The sequence below is a fragment of the Fukomys damarensis genome, unplaced genomic scaffold (assembly GCF_012274545.1).
Source record: "Fukomys damarensis isolate Sample0158 unplaced genomic scaffold, DMR_v1.0_HiC HiC_scaffold_20, whole genome shotgun sequence".
Taxonomy (NCBI): Eukaryota; Metazoa; Chordata; class Mammalia; order Rodentia; family Bathyergidae; genus Fukomys; species Fukomys damarensis.
In genome coordinates, this window is record NW_022900932.1 from 5,623,695 (window position 1) to 5,648,369 (window position 24,675).

General features: G+C 39.3%; 1 protein-coding gene across 3 annotated transcripts in view; it reads right to left on the reverse strand.

Moving 5' to 3' along the window:
- The window catches only part of Btbd9 (BTB domain containing 9), a 389,852-nt gene that overhangs the window by 248,834 nt on the left and 116,343 nt on the right, over positions 1–24,675 (reverse strand). The gene's annotated exons all lie outside the window — the stretch shown is intronic.

Genomic DNA, 24,675 nt, shown 5'->3' on the forward strand with positions numbered 1-24,675 from the left:
AAGGTCCACTTTTAGTTAATTGTTATCTATGGAAAAAGGTACCAAGCTTAGAGCTCAATATTTATTATACATGGATTTTTTTTTTTTTTTTTGTACCAGGGATTGAACTTGGGACCTTGCGCTTGCAAGGCAGGCTGTGGCACCACTGAGCTAAATCCCTAACCCAAGGATATTCATTTATTGAAAAAAATCTTTCCATTTTTGTTTTTTTGTTGTTATTGTTTTTTTGAGACAGGGTCTCACAACGTAGTTGAGACTGACCTGGAACTCGCTATGTAGCCCAGGCTGGTCTCGAACTCACAGTGATCCTCCTGCATCAGCCTCCTGAGAGCCGGGATTACAGGCATGCACCACCACGCCCGGCTAAACCTTTCCATTTAACTGAACTGTCTATGCATTTCTTCTGACAATCAATTGTCATAACTGCATGGGTCTACCTCTATTCTCTATTCTGTTCCATTACCTTTTACATCAGTACTATATCATTTTGATTAAAGTAGCTTTAAAATTAAAAAGTACGATAATGTTAGATCTCTAATTTCGTTCTTTTTGAAAGTTGTTTTGACTAATCTAGCTTCTTTACATTTTTGTATAAATTTTAAAATCAGCTTGTCCTTTTCTTCAAAAGCGCCTGCTGGGATTTTAATTGGGATTATGTTGAATCTACAGATAAATTTGGAGAGAACATTCTAACAATAAACACAGTATATCACTCTCCATTTATTTAAGTCTTTAATTTCAGCATTTTTTTTGTAGTTTTGTTTTCTGCACATACTTTGTTCTTTTTCTTAAGAATTTCAAAGTTTTTACATTGCCATAAACAGTATTTTTGAAATTTTAATTGCTGATTGTGGGCAGTATACAGAAATGCAATTGATTTTTGCACAGTGATTTGCATTCTGCAACCCTCCTAAATTCACTCATTAGTTTTAGTAGCTTTTTATGTGGATTTCATTCGATTTCTCCATAGATGATAATTATGTCGAAGAATTTAAGTTTCCTCTCTTCTTTTCCAATTTGGATGCCTTTTCTTTTTCTTCCTTGCCTTTCTGCACTAGCTAGCACTTCCAGTACAATGCTAAATGGAGGTCATAAGAATGGATGTTCTTGATGTATTTGTGATGTTAGAGGGAAAGTACTCAGTCTCTTGTCATTAAATTAGTCCTTGATTTTTTAAAAAATAGATATCCCTTATCACTGTTTTAGGAAGTTTTCTTCTATTTCTTGTTTGTTGATATTAACTACTAGGAATGAGAAATTTAATAAAAGTATTTTTCTGCTCTACTAAGATGAATGCCACGGGCTGAACTGTGAACACCACCAGCACCAACTTCACGTTGCAGTTCTAGACTGCTGCTATTTCTCCAGATGACTGCTTCTGGAGAACAGTAGAGCAAAAGAAGTAATTACATTAAAATGGAGTTATTAAGGCTAACCCTAATCCACGTCCTATACAACAGGTAATTAGTACACAGCTAACCGGCCACAAAGAAAAAACAGAAGTCAAGCAAAGAGGCCTCAGAAGAAATCAAACTTGACAATACCCTGATCTTGGAATTCCAGCCTCTAAAATTGAGAGACAACAAACCCCTGTTATTTAGCCACCTACTGTATAGTATTTGGTTGCAGTAGTCCCAGCAAACTAATACAATGTTAATACAGTAAATTACACTGATCTTTGAATTTCCAACCATCCTTGCATTCTAGGAAAAACCCTGATTATGATACACTGTCCTTTTTGGGGGGATACAGGGATTTATCTCAAGACCTTGTGCTTGCCAGGCAGGTGAGACGCCACTGAACTACATCCCCAGCCCGATATATTGTATTTTTGATGGGCTTCTGGATGCAAAAATTCTGTTAATCTGTGTTACATGAGAGATACTAGTCTTTAATTTTTTTTTTTTGCATAGTATCTAGTTTTGCATAATACCTAGTTTTGGTATTGAGGTCATGATGGCCTCAGAAAATGAATTCAGAAATATTGTCCCCTATTCAATTTTTCTAGAAGAGCTTGTGTAGAATTGGTCTTTTCTTTCTTACATATTTAATGTGGGTGCTTACCAGTAAAGCCATCTGGATCTAGTGTTTCTCTGTGGAATGGCTTTTAATTTTAAGTTCTATTCATTCATTCATTCATTCATTATTTTCTTTCTCTCTCTCATTACTTATTTCTTCCTAAGTGACTTAGACTTTGAGTTTTCAATAAATGTGTCCATTAGAACTAAGGCGTCATTCATAAAGTTGTTCATAATATTCCTTATTACTCTTATAGTATCTATAGAGTCTGTAATGATATAACACTCTTAAAAGTTTGATTGAAACTCTCAGCTCTCCACTTCCTTTTCTTCTTAAAGGAATTAAAGTGGATTTTTTGTATTTATTGGTTTTCAGTCTTGAATTAAAACTTCAAAGTATTTCTTTTTAGGTACAATTCAGTCACCAAAAAATGGTTAAAATATTTGAGTATATAATTTATAAATGCCTTAATATTTTAAAGACAAATATATGTTTTTATGGTAGGAAAGCCAAAAGTAGAAGAGTATGGTAATGCTAATACCCAAAGAATGCAATGATCACTCCAAATGAACAGTAGAAATAAATACCTGCTACCCATTTTAATTATGGCATTTTTCAATCACATTTTTAAGACAATTAGAAAATATGGAACACTCATGCCAGGAAGAGCTATATTATACCAGGAGGATTATTATTATTATTATATACTATATATTATTGATAAACACACAAAAATTCAAGAGCAATATCAACAAAGCTATGCATAACCAAACATACAGAAGCCACTAAACTTCAACATATTGGAATGTGCTAACGAGACAGCACTGAGATTCAAGTAAAATACAAAGGACAGTGTTACCTTTTTGTCCCAAAGTAAAACCACTAAACAAAAACCAAAATTATAGAATTAGCAGTTATTCAGATAGTTTCCCTAAGCCACAGAGACTGCTATAAAGAAGGATCTCATCCATTTTTTTTTTTGTTCCTTTTACCTTTGGTTTCCAGAAGTCATCAGGCCTGTCTCTTCTCCCAGTCAAGAGGATCCCCATTGTTTTCATATGAACAAATATTTAACTATGTGTTTATAAATTATGCTGTTTGCATCTCTGAATACAAACACATCAGTAATAAATCCAATGTAAAAATCACAGAAATTATCTCAACCCACATTAAGCTGCAATATCAACTAATATATTAATCAAGAATTCTAAGGATAGTTTAACTCAGACCACAAAAATTAGATTTACAAGAAGTTGCAATTCCTTGCATCCATATTCATAGCTTTGACTTGCAAAAAGGTCAGCTGAAAACCTACCCTACCCCATGCAGCACCACTCCACATTTTCACCTGTGCCCTGGACAAAGCCAATTTGCTATCTTGCTGGTACTTCAGCTTCTACATGTCCAAGAGACTCATCAATTCATCAAAAACCTTTTTCCTCTCCATTCTTGACTTCTCTATTTCTATTCTGACTCCACAATTGTTTTAAATTGTCCAAGCTTAAAAAATTGATCATCTTTGACTTCCACATCTTCACTCTTTCCATCCTCCTCCACTTAATCAGAATTGACAAGTCTGTAGATTCTACTCCAAGATGCCTTCAAATCTGACATTTCCTTTATATTTCCAAGTTGAGGCCCAGCTTTTGTGTGTGTTTTCTCTTTAAATAGCTGCATTAAAGTTATTTTTAAAGAGGACCTACCTTACAGTTTGCTACAATTAATTCCTGGCTGGCTTTCTGACTCCTGATTTTTCTTTATCCTCTACCCCCTATTACAATCTATTTTATTTATGACTTTTCTATAATATCTTTCTAAGGTATAATCCTAGCTGGGCGATTTCCTAGTTTTCAAGCCTTATGATCAACTGTTATGTAAATTCAACCCTCATTTGCTTAGCTCATTCAAAGCTCTATAGTCTGACCTTAATCTGTATATCAACTCTATTTTCTATAATCCCTCTACTTATCTTATATTTCAGCCAAACAAAAGCATTTGCCATTTCCTGAATATGTCCTTTCCTATTCCTAAAACTTCTGCCAGAAATACATCTCTTTGTCCAGTCTAAAAATCTTGGGTATCTTTCAAAACCTTGCAAAAATATATTTTTGGAAGCCATTCCTGAAAATACAAGCTTCCTTGCTCTAGATTTCTAAAGCATTTTGTACTTCTATTATCACCCTTAATACACATTACTATATTGAGTTATTTTGCATCTATCAAATTGTAAGCCTCTTGAGGGAAGAAAGCATGTTGTATTCTCTTCTATCCCTCTCAAGGTTCCCTAGGGTAATATTTTAAAATTCAATTCTAGGAAGATCAAACCTTCTACTATATAATAAATCATTGTAGGCTCAGAAAAGATACTCCAACATTTAGTCAATGAGTCAATGAGTGTATATCACAACCTTGGCATATAAAATGCTCTTAATAAGAACATCTACAAGTGGAAATATAATTTCTATAGTCCTGCATAAAAGGTATCTGACTGCTTCTTTCTCCAAGCAAAAGTTCTTTCAGCCTCAGTTCCCATCCAAAATATGTACGTTTGGCTCTGCAGGGAAAATCCCAACTGGATGAATTTGGGACTCAGAAGAATATCAAAGCCAGAATGCAAGCAAGCAATAAATTAATTCCATTTCTTCATAAAGCAATAAAATATTGGGCCAGGGATTTAGCTCAGAAATTCCACCGCCTGCCTCACAAGCACAAGGACCCAAGTTCGATCCCCAGTATCAAAGAAAGAAGGAAAGACAATAAATAAATAAATATCAACTTGACAGTCTAGTATTTTGTTTGTATGTTTGTAAAAATCTAAAACTACATCTAGAAGAAAAACAAAGCCTTTTCAGAATTGTGTGAATGGCCAACAAGCAAATACTATGAATGAGGCAAAAGCAGTGATGACCTTCTCACTGTAGGCCACTGATTTTCAACAGTGCTTCCTCATCTCTAAATGCTAAGACCTACCTGTTAACCACGTACCCTGTGCGACATGAAAAAGGGAGGCCAGGTTATGATAGCTTCCTCGCCTTTTTTTTTGTTTTGTTTTGTTTTTTTTTTTGGTGGGGATCAAACTCAGGACCTTGAGCTTGCTTGGGAGGCAGGTGCACTACCACCAAGCTAAATCCCGGCCCACTTCCTCATCTCTTAAGGGAGACTTTGTGAGAGGACCATTGCACAGGCAGCATGTTTATGTTATCTGAATTATTTCAGTCTGCACTGCACAAATGGTCACTAGTTCCCACCCTGAAACAGCTCACTTCGATTCCATAGCTGCATGTCCACACACAACAAACTCTCACAGTCACCTCCATTCATTCACCACATGCCGTCTACTCTTCAGCCCTAAGATACTTTGAAGCCATACAAAGCATGTTAGAATGTAACACAAAATTGTCCACTACATATAAACTCAGTTACAATTTTATTATTGGTAAGAAGTATAAAATACTGCCTCCAAAAACAAAAGACATCAATGAAATATTGTGTTAACGAAACTGTTCCCAAAGAGAAAGAAGAGAGGGAAAATTTATTTAGTGAGTAGTAAATTTCAATTCCTTATTAAAGGCATAAATATGGTGTTTTGCTAGTAATCTTTAAAGCCTCTGCAGTCTGTATGCTTTGCAGTTATTAAATAGGCTTTGTTCTCCTTCCTATAAGAACAGAAAAAATAACCAGAGAGAGAAAATAACAGAGAACCTAGCCATGAAATGCAGTTCAATTTTCACATTTATCATTCTGCCCAGTTGTAAGCCTGTGCAATGTCTGACCAAGCTTATATAGATAGCAATCCTGATTTAGGTTACAGAATTTCTACATAACCAAAGGATGTTTAGTGTTGGAAATAGGAGCATGGGTTGAAGATGGGGTGAGTTACAGCTCACAGAGTGGTACACAATGCCCTGCCCTCAATATAATTGTTGACTGGGGAGTTTTGGTTTTACTGTTTAAAACAAAAGACCCTTTTAGAAAATTTTTATTACTCAGATTCCATTCCATTTGACCCAATGATCTAGTGGCTAGCTTTTAGAGAATATTTTATCATCTTAATGTGAATGTCTGTGAAGTTTCTAAGTAAAACCACACCAACAGCAGAGGTGGTAGATAAGGTGCCTGGGGTGGGGGTGGGAGACAGTCAATGGCCGTATAGTGAGCCAGCCTGACCAGCAGCACACAACTCACATTTAGTGGAGGGGAACAACGGGAGCCCTCTTGCTGCAGCCCAATAGGCCAAGCAAATGCCAGTGCAGATCAATTGCAAAGAGCCACCTCGAAGGCCTGAAGAATCATATTTAATTACATGACTCGCTGCTTAACACACATTGAATGAAGTAGTAAATTAGAAGAGGAGACATTTTCTAATATTCATTTGTGACATTAAAATTCTTTGGGAGTTGTTTGTAAAATCTTCATCACAGATCTCTGTGGCTCTCTGGGGATCCACAGAAAGGCAGGATGGTAAACTTAGCACACCATTGCTATTTGAGAGCAAACCCAGGGGCCTGAATTTTCTGCAAACGTTATTTAAAATAAGTTGTAAGACCTTCCATTTACAAACATGGCTATCAAATCTTAGGCAGCCCTTGTTCTGGAAAAGTCCAGGGAGCTTAATTGGAAGCTTAGTCAGTCAGTTTTTGAGACACAATATTCCCTTCACCAGGTCAACAAGTAACAGCTCTGGGTTCACCAGGTGGTGCCCAGCAGAGACGTTTCTGTCAGAAGATGAAGTCAACACAGTTTCCTCACGCCACAAATCAGACCTATCAGGATCTCAGGAACAAAATTAACCTGTATAAATGGGATTAACTCACCAATATTCTATTTTTTCCTCATTTTTACAAGGGAAGGGACAGAGTAGAACTCAGAATTGAAGATAAAAAGCCACCTTACAGAACTAAAGGTGGTTCAAAACAATCTAGAGACTCTTTCAATTTTAAACCTTTCATCCACTAAATCATCCCTCCAGCTAAGGACACTCAGAAAGAAATCAAAATGTCACTTCTCAGCATTATGTTTCTTCATTACCAAAAACAAAACCCAACTTATGTTATTGTTGGCTCATTTAATATTTTTAAAAGCAAAAATGTGGCCATTGAAAACAATAATGACTGCTTCTTTTGAGATGAAATACTTGCAGTTTTAATCCTCTATAAACCAGTTAGAAATAATGGAGAATACAGGAAATAACAGCTTCCTGAACATGTTGCAAGATTCTACTTTTTTTTCCTCAGAAAATGTGAGCATTATATGTAGATTTCTGCAAAGCATTCTGAAAATTCCATAAATCCCATCCTGCAGAGATTTCATTTTTTCTGTAGGCTTTCTACCATACTTGTATTCCTAGCCCCTCAAAATATATGCTGCAATACCAACATTTCCATAGACAAAGCACTTCACACAAATAAAACACAGCACTGTTTACATACAGTGTAAAATATATAACATATTTTTAATGTAGGTTATGAGCAATATTTTTAGATGGATGGAACCTGCAGTGATATTAGTAACAAACTTCTACTGTAAATTATTGGCCTAAATAGAAATTTATGTACTATAAAACACAGCATGAAACAGTAAGTTAGAAATATTTAAATAACATTTTACAGAGTGTTAAGCAGCAAGTACAACTGTGTCAGCTGAGTTGCTTACTGAAAAGGAGAGTTTGGCACTGTCATGAAAAGGTGCCCAAGCAGCAAAAGACAATTCCTTGGTCTTTTACGGAACATCTAAAAAATTGTATGACCCCCCCCAGATTGTACCTCACTATTATGTCAAAGGTAGCCTAAATCTTAAAAACTTAAAACAGGGCCGGGGATTTAGCTCAGTGGCACTGCACCTGCCTGTAACCAGGTCCTGAGCTCGATCCCCAATACAAAAAATAACAAACAAAAAACAACAAAGACAAAATAATAAACCAGTCCACAGATAAAACTTATAACTCCTATAGACATAAGGCTAAAAAGGCACCCACCTGAAATAAGATTTTGGTTCATATTTTCACCCATTTCTAAAAATATGCTGGGCCAGTATATGAACGGATGAGCTCGTATCTAGGTTTGGCTTTCTGAGAGCTATAATCCTGCCCAAGTCATAATCAAACCCATTCTTGCATTACTCACATTTCACAGAGCAAAGAGTATTTCCATTATTTCTTGGAAAAAATCAGCTTCCAATTTAAATTTATCTTAGTCTGCAAAACTCAAGACTTAAAACACTATATTCAAAATCTAATATTACAAGCTTAATACCTTGGTCAGAGCCAAGTTAGTATGTGAAAACACTACAGAAGCTCCTCAAATTTATGATTTAAGGTTTTTTGTTGTTGTTGTTGTTTTCTTTTGGGGTGCAGTACTGAGGACTGAATCAGGACCTTCACACTGAACTACATGCCCAGCCAGCCCTTCTTACTTTTAGACAAGTTCTTGCTAAGTTACCCAGATGGGACTCACACTTGTGATCCTCCTGCTTCAGCCTCCCACAGTTCTTATTTTCAAAAAATAAGAGAAGTGAGTGTTGATTGAAATGGAGAGAGTCTGGGGTTATGGGTAAGAATGCAGAGTTTCAACTTGTGTTTCCCCTTCAAACAAAACAAGGCTTCATTAATGGAGATGGAAGAATGTCACGTCTTCAAGTAAAAATAAAATGATGGCACTATTCTATTTATTCATCTGCAATTCAGAATGATAAATGCCAATACTCTTGAAAAGAAGAGAGTCTTTAGGCCTTAATAAAAAGTATTTTTGATTCATGAATAATGTCCCCCGATAAAAAATGAGCAATAGAGCTTTGTTTTATTAAGGCAAGAGACTGGTACTGGCATGCTGGATTTTTCCAATGGATTATTCAACTTTAATCTTTAAATTTCACATAGCTAATCACAGGTCATTCAAGACATGCAAATGAAAACAATACTGAGAGTCCACCTCACCCCAGAAAGAATGTCTACTATCAAGAAATCAACCAGCAGGGCCGTGGGGGGGAAAGGAACCCTTCCTTCTCCATTGTTGGTGGGAGTGCAGACTGGTAAAACCACTGTGGAAATCGATTTGGAGATACCTCAAAGAACTAGGATTAGAGGTGCCATTTGACCAGCCATCCCTCTGCTGGGTATCTTTCCAAAAGAATTAAAAGAATCATACCACAGTGATATATGTGCGCCCATGTTTACAGCGGCACAGTTTGTAACAGCTAAAACTTGGAAATAATCCAAATGCCCACCAACTGGAGACTGGATAAGGAAGATGTGTTTTTTCTATAAAAGAGTACTACTCAGCCATAAAGAATGAGAAACTAGAGACATTTATAGCTACATGGATGTACATTGAGGCTATACTCTTTTTTTGGGGGGGTATCGGCGATTGAACTCTGGTCCTTGAGCTTGCAAGGCAGGCCACCAAACCGCTGAGCTAAATCCCCAGCCCTGAGGCTATATTCTTAAGTGAAATAAATAGGATATACAAGTAAATACTGGAAAATTTCTCTGGTGTGAAAAACTAAAAGTGTAATTAAGTTTCAAATGGTACAACTGATAGTGTGAAATAGGAAGAAAATGGCTAAAGGGAAAGTGGGAAGGGGAGGGGAAAGGAAATAAGGGAAAAGAGAAAATGTGAAAAAATGGAAACAAAGTCTTTGTAAATAGGGAAGGGTGAAGGGAGGGCAAGGCCTCTATGAGGAAAAACTAAGAACCAAGACATATCATGTAAAGGCACAAGATCCCAATGACAAATGGAACTGTATTGTTTGCTTTAAATGTACCAATAAACTTAATGGGAAAAAAAATTTCACATGCCTAAAATTAAACTCATTATTTCTCTCCTGATCTGACTTATCCCTTTCTATCAATGACCTCTATATCCCACCAAACATCTAAATTAAAGGTCTAATCTCTCATTTCTGATTCCTCCTCTTCTCCTACCCTCAGAGCCAATAAGACAATGAACCCTACAAAGACTGGGACTATGTCTATGTCTGTCATATTCACCTTTCATTTATCCTTCCACCTCTACCATGTAACAAGGACAGTGATGGTTACGGGTCAAAGAGAACAAGACAGCCATGATTCCTTCCTTCATGGAGGCTGTAATCTAATGCAGAGACATACATTAAACAAAGGTGTAGATATAAATTGTGATTATTTGGTTTCTATGAAACAGGTATGAGGAGACTTAGGACAAAAGGTGCTGGCAGGGCTTCTCTCAGAAAATGAAAATTGAGCTGCAATTAAAGGGTAAATATAAAGTTGCTGGCTGAGGACTATTTTAGGAAGACAGGCAAGATGTAGGAAAAACCCTAGGACACTAAGGAGCTGGGCTCAGTTTAGGAAATACAAAAAAGGGCATTGGCCCCACTGGCCCCATTTAGGAGTTGAGTTTTAATCCCATATTTCCATACAGCGGGAAACCTGAAGGGCTACACATGTAATCTGATTTATGTCTAAAAAGAATACTAACTGCTACGTAGAAAATAGAGGGAAGCAGAGTAAAACAGGGAAACCAGTAATGAGTCCACTGCAGTAGTTGGAGAAAGAGGTGAGAGCGAGGGGAAGAACAGAAGCCATTGTGTGCCCAGGGTTGATCTCAGAGAATCAGTAAGAGGACACCAGCACCAGTCCTCACAGCTCTTCTCACCACATACGTTCTCTAGTCTCCTTCTCAGACATAATTGTGTTGATTTTCTAGAAAGTAATTTTTAGTCAGCATTGTGATTTTTAAAATTAGATGGTATTAATGTTTACAGTTTTAAAGTTCAAACTCCTTACCTGTCATACTGAATTCTACATAAAAGTAGAGGTATAATTTTTAAACAACCAGATAAAAAATAAAAATTTATATGCAACACTATTCATTACAGCATTATTTACAATAGCAAAACCAAAATAATCTACACATGCTTTGATACAGGAAAAGTCAAATTGGTCTCTCTATATAATGAAATATTATATAGTTCTCAAAAATGTTTTCAAGAAATATTTACTAATTTGGGGAAAAGCAAAACAATACTAAATAAAAAGACAAAAAATACAACATACACAATATGACCTGAAGGTCAATTTTAAAAAGAATACACATATACATGATAAAGAAATAGTTATCAAAGTAATGATCTATAGACTACGAGATCATTACTGATTAAATTCATTTTATTTTTTAGTCCTGGGAATTGAACTTGGGATCTCGCACTTGTGATGCAGGCGGCAGAACCACTGAGCTACATTCCCAGCCCCATTACTGATGATTATTACTTTCTCAGTATGTTTTTCTAGCTTCCAATTTTTCCACAGTAGTAGTATTTTTCTCAGAAAAAATAAATTTCCCAGTAATGGCTACAGCTAAAAGGAAAACTCAACTCACTTCCACATAGCTCCTACTCTTTGTTCTAAAGCCTGCAAGCCTGTTTCCTACAATCCTACTTCTGCCATTGACTATGCCTTGGCTCCACAGCCAGGGTCTGGAAGACCCCCTAGAAAGAGTTTCTGCTGTCCACATTTACTACACAAAGCACTCAGCTCACAGATGCTGCCTTGACCCATCAACTTCCTTTCTGTGCCTTTAGCTTTCATTTTCTGTCAAATTCATTATTCATTTTTTGTTTTCTTTTTGTCCTGCCCTATAGCACCAGGCACAGCACCTTCTATATAAGCACTGAACATTTGTTCATTGTTCACAATGAAGTTATTCCAACACAGGGCCATGATTCAGGTCTGAGGACAGCATGATCTCCTGGGCCTGTACTGTGGCTAAAAGCTGCTACCACACTTCCCACTTGAATCATGGTTGGTAGTGAGGCAGTTGAGACAGGCAACAGCTCGATGCCAGAGACCTCTCCGAGGGTCCTGGGAAGAGGCAGGGGCAGAGCTGGACCTGGAAACGCAATGGCTTAGATTTAGTAGTCTTATTCAAATCTATCCTACAGAGCTGACTCAACAACCCTTCTCCATGACTGTTCAAAGACTGTAAACTGGCAATTAATTTTGGAAATGCCCATTTGATTTCATGAATGTCCATTTGGCAGGCTGGAGAAAATTAATTTGGGATTGCCATTGTGTTTTTCATTCTGCATAATCTAGCTACTGAATATCAAAGGCCTGCTGAAACCAAATGAAAATTCAGATTTTTAAAAAGTTTAATCATTAGGTACTTTAAAAACTGTTTTCAAGCCAGCACAGCAGAAGGCCCGAATAATCTGATCGCAAATTCCTCCCAAGTATAATTCATTGTTCTTGTGAGGTTATATCCTTCCTCCCTAACACCCTGGAGTGAATGAAGACAGGCCTGAGTGAAGTCAGGGGTGTGTGGGTGTGTGTGTGTGTGTGTGTGTGTGTGTGTGTGTGTGTGTGTGTGTGTGTGTGTGGATGAGTGGATGGGTGTGTGTGGTGTGGGGTGTGTGTGTGTGTGTGTGTGTGTGTGTGTGTGTGTGTGTGTGTGTGTGTGTGTGTGTGTGTGTGTGAAGTGTCATACAATGTGTGCTTTTAACAACTCCAGGAAGACGTTAAAGTCACTGATGAATAATTATTCTGATAAACCACTAAGACCTACGAGGCTAGGCTATGTCTTGAGTCGACAGCTTTGCTTATAAACACTGGTTACAAAAAATACCAATTAATGATTAATTTGAATCCCACTCTGCTCTGATACTGTCCAAATTCTGGCATTTCATGTCATGCCATCGTCTTTTACAACATAAACTTCAGTTCTATCAAGGCAAGAGGGTAAAAAAATACTTTCAAGTGAAAATACAGATAACAAAGGATCTATTTTACTGTTGTGAACTCTGACAATTTCCTCTTTGTATTAAAAAAGATAATAAGTGTCAAACCACTTATTATAACACAGGACAGCTTCAGAATAGAGACAGCATAACCAGCTCACATATTCAATACGGACACATGGGAAAAGAGCAAAGAGTTTTTCTAACAGATTTTTCTGCCTCAATGCCAATATGGCAAATAATCATATGAAAATGTTATTACTCTACCTAATTTTCCCTTGGAGCTTTTAAATAGAAATTTTTGTCGAGTGAATTTTAATTTATGCACAGGGAACAAGAACTGAAACAACACTGGGAGGGGCCCTCAGTGAAATGCAGGCTTAAGCAAGGTGACACTTGGGATGGGCGGGGTTTCAAAATGATTAATAAGAGCTGAGGACCAGGCAGCACACAACAAAGACAGATGTCTTTTCTGAAATGGAAAAGCTCCTGAAATGGCATGAATTCCACTGAGGCAGAAGTTGAGGAAAAGAAAAGAGAAGCCTTAATCTGTGCTTGCTTTCTCTAATCACTGGGGATGACGTTTAAAGTGAGAGAATAAAGCAACCTAGAAAGAAAAGGAATAGAAGCAAAATGAAGTACTGTAGACCCCCTGTATCCTCGGGGATCCATTCCAAGACCTCTGATGGGCACCTAAACCACAGATAATACACAGCTCTATATACCCTATGTCTTCCCTGACGCATGCCTACAGTAATGTTTGTCAATTAAATGCCATAGAGATTTTAAAATATTAATAATAGAACAATTAAAAGTAGGAATTATTTCTTAAATTTTCCATTTAGTATTTTCAGGGTGTTTTTTTGTTTGTTTGTTTTGGTACCAGAGATCAAACTCGGGTCCTTGCGCTTGCAAGGCAGGCGGCAGAACCCCTGAACTAAATCCCCGGCCCTCCATTTAGTATTTTCAGACCATGGTTGTCCACAGATCACTGAAACTACAAAAAGTGACACCATGGATAAGGCGGAAGAAATACTGTGGTTAAAGATATTTTATTAGTGACTCAGAGTGACATGCGTCAACTAACCTTTACCTAATTCCTACCACGTGTTAGATGTAACATCTGAATAGTTAAACAGCAACTGCTTATTTTGTAAGAGTAAGCTCTTACCTATAAGATCACATCTATTAAGATGCTCAGAAACAAGATTGCATTTTCCTTTATACCTAAAAAAAGCTTGTTTAGCAAACAAACTTATCTTTTCCTGAAATGCTTCCAACCTGTGCTTTGTATTTATGTCCATACTTTTTAGGTAACACCTACTTTAGCTGTTGCCAGTTCACACAGTCAACAGTTTACTGATCTACTGAGCATTATCATATTTGCTGATTTTATTTTTTGTCACCCTAATGTTATCATAACTTAATGCTATCAGGGAATAAGAAAGAATCAATGCTGATTACAGTTAAGAAAGCTAGGATGAAAGCAATACTGACTGAGGATATCTGTTTTCTGTAAAGTCTCTACAGGAGGTCTTCTTATCCTGAAGTCATTTAAGAATTATTAGCAGAGCAAAGAGGGACTAGTTAGCACACCAGTGAGGCAGTGTGGTTTAGTGGGAAAAGAGCCTACACAAAGTTTCTATCTTTTCCTTTGTTTCTAACTGCAGATTGAACTCAGGGACACTATCACCAAGCCACATTCCCAGCCCTTTTAAAAAATTTTTATTTTGAGACACTAAATTGCCCAGCCTGGCCTCAAACTTGTGATCCTCCTGCCTCAAACTCTACAGTAGCTGGGTTACCACACACAGCTCAAATTTAGTGTTTTTCTTGTTTGGGGTTTTTTTTTAAAAGAGGATTTCCCTGCTTGCTTGCTTGGTTTTATTGAAACAAAGTTTCAATTCAATATGTTGCCCAGGCTGGTCTCAAACCAGCCTTGGTTTGTGCCTCAGCCTCCCAAGCAGAGAGACAAGTACACATATCACCTCGTTAAAAATGTTTTTCAAAATTTGTACCTGTCATTTTTTTAACTTCTCTGAGCCTCAGTTTCTCTATTTGTAAAAATGAGAATGTCCCGATGTACGTGAAAGTTCTACCTACACTCTATACAGAATTAGATGAGACAAAAAGATGTGTTGTGTACATGTACCAACTCCACACAAGGAAACATTATGTACTGCAAATGTACAAAACACAAGACAAAGCAGGGGAATCAAGAGATGGGTAGAAAAAGGGAATGAAAAAAGAGTTAAGATGTGCATGCACCACACAAGGAAGGTAAATATCACGCACTACAGACATACACTAAGGAATATTTTTTAAAAGTATGTGTAGAGGAAGTAGCTTGAGAGCAACAATGTTTCTTCTCTCTTCCCTCAAAAACCTTCTGCTAGGTAAAGGATCAGGAGCTCAAAACTTTTAGGACCAGTCTCTGCTTGATGGTATTTACATACATGGAGGGGAAGTGCAAAGAAAGGGTATATATTTGTGATTACTGTGTTCACGTGAGCCTTGCGCTCTTTAAAATATTTTTGTTTTTATTTTATTGATTTGAATATCTATTAGTTTACCCACATATATCACCCGACACATTCATTTACTGATCTTTTAGGTGTCTCTGGGCCTGTAGATGCTTGAAAAATAGTCTATTAGTATGATTCGGCAATCTCTATCCCGTCACCCATTTGTTTTAGAGAATTACATGGCCAGCAGTGAGGATGGCATTCAATCTCATCATTCTTCTACAAGCACTCTCTCCCCCTTCTGCTTGACTACCTTAACTCTTTCTTCCCATACTGTCCTTGGAAGAGCAGCCTTGCTCTCTCTCCACTGAGAACATGGACAAGAGGACAAAGCAGAACGTGAAGGAGGGAAGGAAGACAGGCTCTTGGCTTCTAGATCTGCTATGACCACTTCTTCACTTACCTTCAAACTTGGTGGGACACTATTTCAGCAACTACAGAGAAGGGATAAGAAATCCTATCTTCCTTACAAAAGAGACTGGAAAATCACCAGACCTAGAATCAGAGGAGACTATAGAAATTAGAGGAGGCTCCCCCTGTATAATGACCAAGTAACCCTGGTACCCCTGAGAGCTGAAATTCCATCTCCCAGCAGAAACAGAATCACAGCTCCAGGAGGAGCTACACATTGTATCCTCCTGGTCCTATCTGAACATCCCAAACTGCAGCAGCACAATCTACCTGAAGAAGTGCCACGGAAATGGACTGATGACGCCTCACTTACCCTGCCTGCTGATGAAGACAAGTAGGAGTCTCAGGAGTTCTCAGAACGCTGGAAAAGTCCTCTGCAAACTACTCCGTTAGTGGGGGTGGAGGGAGGGGCACAGCAGAGTGGTGGAATTCGCACCGGCCCTTCTGCTCCCCCAGAATGGTAACTTCCCCAAACCCTGGCTGACCCAGCTCTGACCTTTCTTGTTATGTTTATCTGATAATCCACACAGGGTAGATGGGAGGAAATGCAAAGAGACAGAAATGAGAAAGCATAAAAAGAATATTATCCTTAATGTTAGTAAAATATAAAGTGGATACACTGAAAATGGGAAATAGTGATATCAGTAAGAGGGGTGATGCCTTTTTCAGGGTGCTTGTGGGTTGAGAGTGCCACGCAACCAACACTTGGCATGCCGTCCTTTGCTGGTGCCCAATGGTGGTTATTTCTAGCCTTCCTGTAGTTAAGGCAGAAGACCACAGATGGCTGTAAGTGCTCTGCTCAGGAGCCTTTATGAAAGTGTAGATGGTGTCAGGAAAAGTCCAGCCACATGGACAAAGGTGGGTTAAATATTTTGTTTTAACTACCCTTTTAAATTAAGTAGCGGCAGGCACATCAACCTCTTCAGAAAATCAGCAGCATAGCCAGGGCCCTGAGACTGTCCCCATGCAAAATAGCATAAGATTAAAAAGCTCTCATTTCGTTTGCAATTCATGTACAGAACATACCACTAAACTCCATTAAACCCACTGTTCTAAGGAATGAAAATACAGGGTGAAAGATACAGTAACTGTTTCCATTTTAAAAGTCATGTTATAGTAAAAGACACATCACCAAGAATACTGGAACAACTGTGTTCAAAGTAAGGGGGAGAATTTTGAATGTTCAGAGAGGACTGGTGGCAATGTACCTTTTATTTTAGTAATTTTTTAAAAAATTTAAACATTCGTCATAATTTAGGATGTGCACTGATCAACAGTTTACAGAAATTTCTGTCAAATAAAAACATTACAATGTGCCCTCATCCACATTATTTACCAGGTTTGGAACCACATGACTTATGGCTTGTCCCCGAAGTCAAAATGACAAGGAAAAGGTAAACATTTTAAATCGGCTCAGGACACTGAGGCAGCCACAAAAGCATAGCTAAAGACATGAAAGAGGACTTCCAGGAGTGCACCAGAAAGTGACAAGAACGATGGGATGAGTGTGTTCAATGTGAGGGTAAATATCTTGAGGGGGATTCATGGCCCTGTGTCTAGCTGGAATTCTTAAAAAAAAAATTCAAACATTCATTGTAGCTTTTGCTCATACCCCATACACTGAGATCCGTAACAGCAGCCTGATAACCTGCTTGTTTTACTCCTTACTCCCTTAAATCCTTCCTTCCTCTAGCAGACAATTCTACTTCTAGTTTTGGATCCAGTGTCCATCCAAGATTTGACCTTCCATAGGGGTCACATGGTTGCCAGATACCCGGCAGCCATCACACCTTCTCAGCAGTAAGAGATAATGGGTATTTGGTGTGTGTGCTCTTGGGGAAGCAAGCTGGCACCTGGGCTACTTTGACAACATAAATCTTTCTCCTCTTAAGAATTTCGTTTCTTTTAAAAATGCTCTCTAAGCATAGAACATTGCAATTTTGACTCAAAAGTGCCTTTCTATCTGTACTAGCTTTTCTCACGTAAGAGGAAGTAAAGACAGAAGGGAGGGTCCCTGAAAACCCTAATGAGAAGGGAGAGGAAAAGCAAGAGATTTAATTCCAACTGAGGGGAACTCCCTACCCAGTGTGACATGAAAGAGAAAGCTGAGAGAGGAGAAAAGGAACAGTGCATAACCTGGAAGGCTCAAGTACAATCACTAATAGGTCCTTTCCAGAGGTGTGCAAGTATCTAGCTCTCTTCAAGGAGACAATCATAGCATCATGTAATTCAAATTAATTCCTTTCTGAATGAGAGCTAAGTAACAAAGACAGAACTTGGCAAGATGGCACAGCACAGTGAGTACAGAATTGTATTCCCAGTTGATACGTGGTGAGATGTTGTCAGCTTAATGTACAATAAAGAGCCTGCACATCGTTAAATATTTTGAAAAGCAAAAATCCAGGGGAATCATGAAAGCAGCACTGTAGTGAGTCAGGAGAAAATGAACACTGTAGGGTGGGCAGTTCGGATGTGACCGAGAGAGAGAGACAGAGAGAGACAGCCAGGTATGGAGACCTCCCATTCATTGAGAGAGAGAGAGAGAGAGAGAGTGTGAGGGAGCCAGCCAGGTATGGAGACCTCCCATTCATTAAAGGCAAGAGAGTGAAAAGTGGGAGAGGAAGCTCCCAATATCAACAGTAATAACCTGGGGTCGTGTAGCAGGGAGTTACAAAGGCATAAAAACTGCTTTATTCAGATGGTTCCTTTCAAAGCAACTCATTTCATGATGTGTAATGCAGGTGGTTAAAAAAACAGTTGGGCTAGATATAACTTACAGTACGTCACCCAAATCCGGAGCACCAATGGAACATTAATTTCTGGGCACACAGCACTGAGATTATGCTCTTACAACCAGCCTCTTTGCCAGGGGGCAGCTTGTAACTCAGAGAATCATGTTTCATTTTGGATGTGCTGTATAATATTGCAGAGGAAAGTAGCTATTTTGTTTTGTTGTGTTTTTCTTCAAACCCAAGTGTAAGGCATGTGGGAAAGAGCTACCCATGCTCAATTGAAACTTTCTGTAAAGCTGTTCCCTCTCCTTTGGGCCCAAGTCCACTCAGGCCATCTCCACCTGACAGGTGCCCTTACTCTGAACACTCCGCCTGCCTTCCTCCTCTGAGCCTGAGGGCAATGGGATCTGCATTTCCCATCAGTGCTTGGTCCCCACCTTCTCCAGAGCACAGGAACATGCTCCCACCACAGCACAGCAGGCACTGGCTCAGCCTACTGCAAGGGCCATAAAGCCCCCGGTGCTCCTTTCTCTCACCTTTAGCTCCTCCTCAACCAAGATCAGTGACAAATTACTCACCTCACAAAAGGGAAATCTTATTAATTTTTCTAAGTAGCATAAATATGTTATTCATTTCTCGTGAATCACTTTCTTTTGTAGCACATTTGTGTAGCTGTTATGTGAGCCCTTTGTACTGATGTAGCTGTCATTCCTTCAACTCAGTTCTTGCCAAACCTTGGGCTTTGTCTGGAGATACAAAGACAACTGCTCTTGTTGAAGAGATGCCAGTTTAGTGGGGGAGACAGATGTATAAACAGATCTGTATCTGAGATACCCACCCTGGGTATGGAAAAGAAACAAAATGGCACAAAGCAGGGAGAAAAGGGGCAGAGGGCCATCATACACCTCGAATCCCCAGCACCCAGCAAAGACTGAACAGGGACACTTCTACTCTTGCCTCATTCAGTCCCCGTGTTTATCCATTCCACATACGTGCCCTTCCTCCTGGTAAAGGGAGGAGCCGTCCTCGGTCCCGTCTAAAGCCGATCTCCTACCTCTGCCAGGGATCCAGCCCGTCCAGTAGCAGGGTCATGGCCTCTGGCAGGCTGACTCCTCCTGCATTATCAAACTCTTCCTTCCGAGCTGCCTTCACACCTCCTCCTTGACCCAGAGTTCCCCTCCAGCTGCTCACATTTCCCTGCTTCTCTCCCAAGGACACTCCTTTCTTCTACATCCCGTGCTGCCTGTTACCCACCCCCGACTCCCTGAAATGGCTCCTGATGAGTTCACCAATAAGCCCCACCTTGCTGGACCCGTGCTATTTGACTTATGTAGCTACTCTCCCCTCCCATATGGAAAGACTGTCTCTTTCACACGTCCCTGAATATTCCGTCCTCATTAGTTTCCGTCTCACTGGCAGCTCCTTCCCAGTCTCGCTTCGCTTTTCCTTGTGTCTGTCTGACTTGTCCTCACTATACTCCATTTTCACATTAGGTCCTATTGGTTGATCTTTCAAACATACAAACTGAGTTGTCACCTGGCTTAAGCCTCCAGTGGCTTCCCACCATCATCATCATTCTAGATAAATTCCATCCCACCAAACCCCTGTAAGATGGACCTGGCTCCTGTCTACCTCTCCGCCCTCCCTTATTTTTAGCCATACCTCTCGAAAATACCCTAAAAACCACCCACCAGATTCAGCACACGGGGCTCTTCCTTCTATTCCTCAGACATCCAAGCTGGTAACTGAATCAAAGCCTTTGCCCTGACTGTTCAGTAGCCAGGGTCACTCTCCCCGAATTCACTGTGTGGCCAGTTTCTCTTAATTCATGTCCTGGCTCAGCTGACTTCTCCAAGAGGCCTTCCTGACTGTCCTGTTCCAGTGTCCCTTGCTCAAAGTTGGCCACCTGCTGGTTTGTGACTCCAACCCAGTTTCTTCAAAACATTACAAGTACTGTGTTATATTTATTTCTTCAAACCTCACTTGTCTGTCTGTCTGCTAGAATGAATGTGAGGTGCTGTATGTCTGGCTCCGGGTAGCGTTTGGCATCTTGTAGGTCTTCCCTGTAAATACGCACCCAGAGTGTGGGGGATGTGATGATGAACTCCTCAGTAGGATCTCATGCTTAGCACTTTGCTCTTCACTGGCAGGGGGCCACAGGAAACAAAATAATCCATTCACAGGGGAATCAGACCCAAACAACCAGAACTACAACTGCTGAAGAGAGGAGGCACTTTATTTCCTATCTTTAAGGGTTCATCACTAGTTGTTTATGTCTGATGAGGATTAAATTAAAACAAACCAAGCAAACCAACAAACAAAAGATGGGCCACAGGTTTAGGAGAATGGGTGTATAAGTTCCAGAGTAGATAACATGTATTAAGAGTTTTGAAAACACTTTCTGGGACTATGATTTGAGATTATAATCAGTATCTGATGAAAGGTACTGGACAGCCTTTTAAACAAGAACAGAAAATAATCATCATGTATTGATGTAGTGTCTCCCCGTGCCAAGGCTGTCACACAAGCCTGATCCCCTCTGACACTTGTAGCAACCATACTTGACAGGGACTAGTACTGTCCTCATTTCAGAGATAAGTACACTAACTTATAAAGGCCATGCAGGTGATAAATGACCAGGCTGGGACCAAGCTTGGTCCAAAATCTGTGCTCTTGTCCTATGTCTAGAAGGGAGGATTTAAAGCACTAGTTGCAGTCCTGCTGAAAGTAGGAGGGTCAACTTGTTGAGCCTTCACCCAAATCTAGGGTTCTAAGGCATGTTCAGGGATAACAGAAGACAGGACATGAACAGCACAAATTAGTATTAGTAATGTAGACTTTGAACTTTTGGTTATATAGACATATGAAGAATTAGACAAAACATTTTGGCTACCCTTTATATAAATTCTCTTCTCTCATTTTACTCATACCCAAAAACTTTTCCTCTTTTTAAGTGTGGTAACTGAGGATTAAACCCAGGGCCTCTCACATGCTCTGAGAGTTGTCTACCACTGAGCTACACACCCAGTCCTTTGTGATACATACAGGATGACCTCGAAATTATAGTCCTGTTCCCTTGCCTCCCAAGTAGCTGTACACTGCATGTGGCTGAGGCCTATCCTAGAATTGAAGGGGGAAAAATCAAGTTTGAAAATATCACTGGTGTGACAAAGTAATTCCTTGTTCCTCTGAGGTTCTGAACAGAAGTCAGCAAACCATGGCCTGTGAACCAAGAATGGCCGTTACATTTTTGAGACTTCACATGGCCCACAAAGCCTGCGGTATTTACTACCTGGTGCTTGACAGGTTTGTTGGCCCCTAGTCTAGATCTTAAAAACACATGCAAACACTATGAAATGCTTGTTACAGAGAATAAAATCCCAGTTAGTAAAAGTGACTCCTAGAAGGTTTTCAAATGTAACAAGGGAAAAATGGTAACAAGACTAAAAATATATATAACACTGAATTACAATTAGCCTGACTTCAGAACAACTTGGGTTATGACCAGAATTTTAGTTTTAACTTATGACCAAAGTCTTGAGTTACAATCCAAATACCAGCCACTTGTGCTTCCAGATGTTCTCAGATACATATTCAACCCTTAAAGAGTTCTGGAAGGAACTTTACAGCATCCTTTCCTGTGAGGGATTCACTGAGAAATCCTGGGCTAGTGTGTCTCTTTAAGGACACTGAGATCTGCTTGTGTATGAGAGAGACTTTGAAGGCTGTGTAGAGGAGCCTGGGCCTTGACCTGACCAACATGAGTTACAACCAGCCCTCATGAATGAGCTGAGCTCCTGAGTCAAGGGTCCATTGTATTATAGTATATTACACGTATATTTTAAATATATGAAATAAATATGTTTTATATATATATATATATATACACACACACACACACACACACACATACACACACACACTTGTATTTTTTGTTTTTTGGCAGTTTCTTTGAAACAGGGACTTGCTATGTAGTTCAAGCTGATTATAAACTCACTGTATAGCCCAGCTGACCTTAAACTCCTAGCAATTCTCCTGCCTCAGCTTCCCAAGTGCTGGGATTGCAGGTATGTGCTAGCACACCCAGCTATCCTTAAATTTTATATCTGAAATTTTATAATGGTATATCTCTTCTACAACAGAACTTTCTAGAGTCGGATTTTAAAGTAGGTCTGGCCTCCCCACTTAGGATCAATGAGATACTAGCAGGAAACATAAAAAGGAGAGGAGGAAGCTAAATGGCTTGGAGAAGAAGTATCCAATTTCAGAGCTGCAAGGGACTTCAGGGACACCAAGGACCACTGCTCACTTTCAGTGAAGACATGGCCCAGGGAAGGGCAGTGACCTCAGACTACAGTGCAGGATTAGCACGGCACTGCCCCATCTTAGCCTGGCTCCTAGGCTAAGTCTATTCTCCCCGCTCCACGTGGCCAGCACCTTACTGCACAGACACACTCTGCAAACTTAGAAGAGCTAGACAGCTTTTTAAAAGGTCAAACAAAACCAGCAGCTCTGCAAAGAATCTTTAATCTCAAGGCAAAACCTCAACCCCTTTTACAAAAATAATTTGTTTCTTTCTTTATGATGGTTTTAAATTTCAAAAATAGCACACATTCATTATAGAAAATTTAGAAAATGTAAAAAAAAATTTAAAGAAGAGAATGATCATTTATAGTCTTATCATTCCATAATAAATTATCTCTCTGGTATATTTCCTTACTTTTTTAAAATGCATTTATATATATGTCATTTTAAAAATTAGAATATTGTTTTAGTATTTCTTTTCATTTAACTTGTCAGCATGTGTGCCATATAAATTGTCGGAACATTTTTAATGATTGTACCATTTCATAGTGTATATGACCATGATTTCCACAACTAACTAATCCTTCCAGGACTGGCACACATTATATTTTACCTCCTCCTCACCAACACTAACCAGAAGCATCAAAATATTCTTACATTTGGTAAGCAGGAAGTGGTTTCTCTTTGTTTCACGATGAGGCCGACTCCTTCATATGGCCTCTTGCAGTCATCTGTGTCTCCGCATCCAAGGTCCAAGGGTGCTTAGGCCCCGCACGTACAGACCTGCACACATCTTGCCACTTACCTCACATCATCTCTAGATTACTCACGACATCTAATACAATGTCAATGCTTTGTAAATAGTTGTGACAATGTATTGTTTAGGGAATAATGACAAGAAAAGGTCTGTATGTGTAGTACAGACATAGCTTTTTTAAAAAATTGTTTTTGTTTTGTTTTGTTTTGTTTTTTTGTTAGGCAGCTGGTCAGATCTGTGGATGGGATATGGGCCCCTTGGGAAATGAACGGCCAACTACATTTATATGCCTTCTTTTGTGAAGGGTCTAATCTCAGTATCACATGTCCTATTTCCGTTTCTCTTTTGAAGGATTCATCTTTTTCCTTTTCAATTATAAAAATCAAATACCAGAGATTTTAATCTTTTTCTATTTTAAATATTGTATTCTTTCCCACTTTGCCACTGCTTTGTCTTTTTAATTTGTTGTTTTTAATTCCAGAAGTGCAGCATTTCTGTCTAGTCAAATCCTTTGTAATCTCAGTATCATGTCCTATTTCCGTTTCTCTTTTGAAGGATTCATCTTTTTCCTTTTCAATTATAAAAATCAAATACCAGAGATTTTAATCTTTTTCTATTTTAAATATTGTATTCTTTCCCACTTTGCCACTGCTTTGTCTTTTTAATTTGTTGTTTTTAATTCCAGAAGTGCAGCATTTCTGTCTAGTCAAATCCTTTGTAATCCCTTTGTCCTTTGTAATTTTGAGAGAGATCAGCAGCAGTCCAAGGCTGACATGGAGCCACATAAAGGATAATCTACTGGCGCTGGCTAATGATCTATTAGTCTGTCAGGCCAGCCAGCCTCAGTCCCTGGACTCCACACAGCCTGCAGAGGCTCCACTCACGGGAGGCCAGATGGGAGGGATGAGCGGTAGAAATGCTACCAGATGGACAAGTCAGGAGGCCTGGACGCTAGACTCAGGCTTTCTGCTCGTCCTTAGGCAAATCCCTCAGCTCCCTGGACAACAGACCTGAAAAACCAAATGGAAGTTCTGGCTACCAGTCTCAAAAGACATAGCCTGAGCTGAGGCTCACCCCCACCCAACACCTGAGAGGAGAATCTGACAGCTGTTCCAGGCAAGTCAGAGCCCACAACCCCAGAGCCCTGTCAGTGAGAAGAGTGAAGCCGAGAGACAGCAAGAGCAGCTTCTAGCAGGAGAGAATGTGCACCCTTCGG